The sequence below is a fragment of the Antrostomus carolinensis genome, unplaced genomic scaffold, assembly GCF_000700745.2.
Source record: "Antrostomus carolinensis isolate BGI_N321 unplaced genomic scaffold, ASM70074v2 scaffold13329, whole genome shotgun sequence".
NCBI lineage: Eukaryota > Metazoa > Chordata > Aves > Caprimulgiformes > Caprimulgidae > Antrostomus > Antrostomus carolinensis.
The window spans coordinates 3,962-8,857 of NW_010337937.1; positions in this window are offsets into that span (position 1 = coordinate 3,962).

Sequence of the window (4,896 nt, forward strand, 5' to 3'; positions counted from 1 at the left end):
AGCGTGGATAGAATGAAGTCTTTGTCATAGACCTCAGCTCAGTATTTTGTTTGAGCATATGCAGAGTTCTTCCAGGCAAACTTTTGCAGCAGGTGACAGAGGCAGGGGTCTGTCACACACTGGAGAACACATCTGGCCCAGATGATGTTGGAACAGAATGGCAGCCACACAACTTTCCATAAAAATACACCACACATCTGTATCTCTCTGAGCACAGTGGCACAACTCTTACACACAGCATTTTTCTCTGCTCCAAGATCCAAACACTACAAATAGCTGACCAGCGAGTCACAATGACCACAGGAGCACTGAGTGGACATGATACTACAGCACGTTTTAAAGGAGTGAAACAGAAGGACATAGAAAAGCATAAGAAGCAATCACTTGAATGAGTCATGTGCTCCATTTTTATGCACTGATAGTTGAGTCTGAACCACAATAAAATAATGCACTCTGCTGGTTCAGTTCCTTGCATGCTGTAAATTACAAATCTACACAAAGAAAATTGCTGCTCATGGTCAAGTCACTCAGAGATCAAGTAAGAGATACAATGGACAAAAAAAAGAAAGCAGTACAAGTGATAGAAGGCTCCCTGTTGCCCTGCCATGTGTTTAGTATCCCTGCACATGTTCTTGAATGCAGATTAAGTGAGTAAAGGTTCTCCAACAGGAGTTAAAAATAAACACTAGGGACTCCTTACTATTTACAGTTCAATTGCATTGCTCCATAACTTCCTGAAGAATTGAGAGTTTAAGAAAAATAGAGGCTCTTTATTTCTGGATGGACATTTTTAAGTTATCTTTTGCAAGACCACATAAAATGATTTAGTTCTCAAAGAACAACTGAATTACATAAATAAAACATTACATAAAAGATGTCACAGCACAATTTATGTGAAGTGAATTTCACAAGGACCAGTCTATTGTAGAAAATTCAACTTATGTCTTCCTGATCCTTTTATTCTATCTAAACATAGAATTTATGTCAGTTCAAAAAAATCTATTACTGTTTCTCATAACTGAATCCATTATTTTCCCTCCATGATCCATCAGGTAAAAACAAGTGCAATAGATAGCTCTAGCAGAACCTTGAACATAAAAGGCCTCAAGAATAGAATGAGATAAGTTAAACCCATCCCGCTGTGCACTATAACTGGAAATGATAACCTTGATGTTTAATTTAAATCAAGTCATAGTGAAGATTTCTGACTATAATTGTTATCTGTCATATAAATAAAATTATTATAAAATGGAATTGAACTTGGAAAGGTATAGTTTTGCTTGTTGCACTGCCTGTAAGTAAATTGAACTCTGAGAAGGTTTATCACCCTTTGCTGCTTTCTTCCTCCAGTCATTTTCAGTAAAGGATCCATTTGGCTGCAAAAATATGGAAAGAAAGAACTGAAAACAAATGATTAATTTTACACATTATTCTTTATTTCCAGAGCTTTACTGATTCCATTGCATTGTTGATTTTTCTCTCCTTTGTTCCCCTGTCAGCCCAGGGTAAAAAAAGATCCATAATCAGAGCTTGTATTAGAGTGGTAATGTTTCATAGTTTAATGGTAGTTTATGGACAGGTAAAATAAGGAAGCAAGTGCAAGACCTTGGATTTAAGCCACAAAGAGGAACCACTGGATCTCGTAGCAGCATCTGTGGTTTCCAAGCTTGGCCTCAACTGGGTTGTTGATACTGGCAAAGGAATTCTATCAGGCATCAGACTTTCTCAAAGCAACATACATGTCTTCCTTGCTTTCCCCTTCTGCTAAGAAAAAAGGGTGCACTGGTCACAGGACACACAGCAATGGAGTGGAAATAATGTTCAGGATTGAAAGACAAAGACTGGCCTCAACCCTTAATCTACAGTACATTGCCTTGGGGAGGCCAAATATGCACAGGCTGCCTCAAAGATTAATACAAAATAAACTAATATCTTTGATGTAGTGCCTACAATGACACACAAAAATAAACCTACCTCCTGCTTTCAGCCAGTACTGCTGTTTGTCTCCCGGTCTGGGGCAGCACATACTAGAAGCAGGTAGCAGATCCAGACTCCATTAACTAGTTGCAGCTGTACAAGCATGCAAAGAGAAAACAAGAGATAAAATGGCAGGAAGCAGCAGCAGGGGAACATGCCTGCTGGCAGCAGCTAAGCCTGCCAGGCTGCATCACCTGTAGGCCATCACATGCGGGTGCCTGCTCCTCACACAGCTCAGCAGGGTGCAGCTCACTTGCAGCTTCTCCTCCTTCCAGCTCTGGATGATTCATGAAGTCACACTTGGTGGAGGGAGCTTGAAACAGCTCATTTCAGTTTACATGTGAATTATTACACATGCACCTTAGGAAAGAGTCTCATCTCTCCTGGATACATTTGCAGCAGCAAACAGAAGTCCATGAGGGGTGCTTCAGAGGAGAAATGCAATTTTGGTGCACTGACTTACCATCTGCAGGAGACTCCCTCTCTCTTTTGACTATGGGAGAAATTAAGGACACAAACTTAGCTGGATGAACAGGCCTTCTATTCCCTATATGTCGATTTAGGAAGATATTTATTGTACAGGTGTGCTTTCTTCAGAATTACTGATGTCACTTCAGTGGAGTCCTACAAGATCCTGCTGACTTCCACCCAAGAGCAGAGGCCAGCACAGAGCAGCTTGGACCAGTTAGTATAATCTTGAATTCTGAAAACTTTGCTATTTACTTGCTGTCATTTTTTTTTTTTTTCTAGTAACGCATCTCCTGTGAACTGCACATGTCTGTGTTTTTTATGATAATATTTCTTTTATCAACAGGTTTTTCTAAGTTGGGCAAACTCAACTTTTATTTGCAACATTCTTATTGTTTTAAATCTGTAATATCATTTTAGAAATAGTGCTTGAATATCAAGATTGCAAGTTTGACACAGAGGTCTTTCCAAATAACAACATTCCTATCCTTATTACATAAACCTACTGTGTGGTATTTGTTAACCTCATACTGTAACACTGTTAAACAGAGTTCCTAGCCAGAAGAGCGATGCATGAGTTGATGGTTTGATAATCATAAATAATATCTTGTTGGGGATGTGAACCAGTAGCTAGCACAAGTCTCAAAACAAACATGGACAGAGGACAGCATGAGACTTTGCCTGGGAGTCTCCTAGTTCCTTCCATGCCAGTTCTTATCAGGATAAGTTTGGCAAAGTCATTTAACCTCTTCTTCTTTCAGAGGAGATGATTACTTTGCAAAATTGCATGGATGCTATGACAGCTAATTAATTATCTCTGTATTGTGCTTTACAAATGTAATTAGTATAAAGAGGGTTAGTATGGAGAAACACTGCACAGAAAACGAAGGAGAACTAAGACAGAATACTAGAAAGATTTTAAGTGTAGTAAGATGGAAAGGGGAGAATAACAATAAATAAGGAAAAGAGTTTTGAATAGCAAGTACATAACCGATGTGCATGAAAGAAAAAAAATGGTGTACTGCCTTCCAAAAGTAGAGGAGGCGAAAAGGAAATTAAAAATTAGAAGCAAGGCTGTGAGATGAATGGATTTGAAGTATAAAAAGAAGAAAAGAAAATGAAAAAGATATAATAAAAGCCGCCCAGCCTTTAAAGTAATGAATCTTTTCATTTATTTATACCCTTTTTTGATATTAAAGGAAAATGGTAGCACACTTATACTGAGCTCTCACTATGTTGACACAGTACAGCTCTTTATTCCTGGATTATGTTGTTAAATAATTAACTGATGAATCATGAGTAAATAATTGAAACTTAGTTCTCTAAGCCTCACAATTGCCAACATAAAACTGTCACAGTGTTGTCAGATTTTAGCAAAACTGATATTTGAGCTAATTAGAAAAACTGCAAAAAATTCTAAAATCTGTAGCTGTAAAGACTGCTAGCAGAAGCACCTGGGCTCCAATTCCCCATGGATTAAAATAAAATAGATCATCTATTATTTAAACCTCCTATATTAAATTTACATCAGGAGAAGATGGAAGCATGGATTGCTAGTTACTCTGTAAAATTCCTAGACCTGCCCTGGGCCTTGTTCTGTTGGAGAGGGTCTTGGGCAGCAGGATTTGGGCAGCAGGATAGGAAAAGGTGTCACTCTAAAAGGCTAAGGCAGTCTTGACTTCATGTTAAAATATCTTTTCCTCCAATATCCCTAAAATTAATAACTATAAAACAAATCCTTACACTTCAATGAACAACAACTCTTTGGTTCTGTGGCACTATTTAACAACATTAAAAACAAGCAGCTTCAAGAATCTAACAGTTGTGTTTATTCTTGTAAAAGAGGAAGCGTAGACAAACTAAAAAAGATCACTCTTTTCATACACAAAACAAAATAATTCATTTTCTCCCATGAACATCTGTTTTATTTTCCAATATAGCAAAAGCACTTCAAGTCTAAGCAAGGCAATTAATCTGGATTCTGCCAACATCACAGTCATGGGGTTATTTTTACTTTTTTTTACAATGAGAGGACTCTGGAAGCACAGATCCTGCTGTGCAGAGCCATCACATTCCTTCACAAGAACAACCTGGTAGGAACAAAAAAAACCTAAGGAACAGCAAATAATTATTCCAATAAAGAAATGACAAAATGCTACAATGGTTACTGAGCAACACTCATTTCAATTGTTCATTCCTGCAATCTGTTATTTAAAAAATAAATATGTTTTCTATAAGCCCCCACCCCTCCAGCTTCCTTTTGCTTAGTCTTGCAAAACACTTGCCAGCAGCAAAAATTTTAAGTGTCTTTGAGTATCAATGTGGGGATTAAAAGGTGCCAGAATTCCTCAGCACCCCTTAACAACGCCTAAGTCTGAGGTTAGGCTGATTCCACAACCACCCCTCCAGCCATGATGGCTAACATCTGTCCCTCAGCCCTGGCCTTGGAGT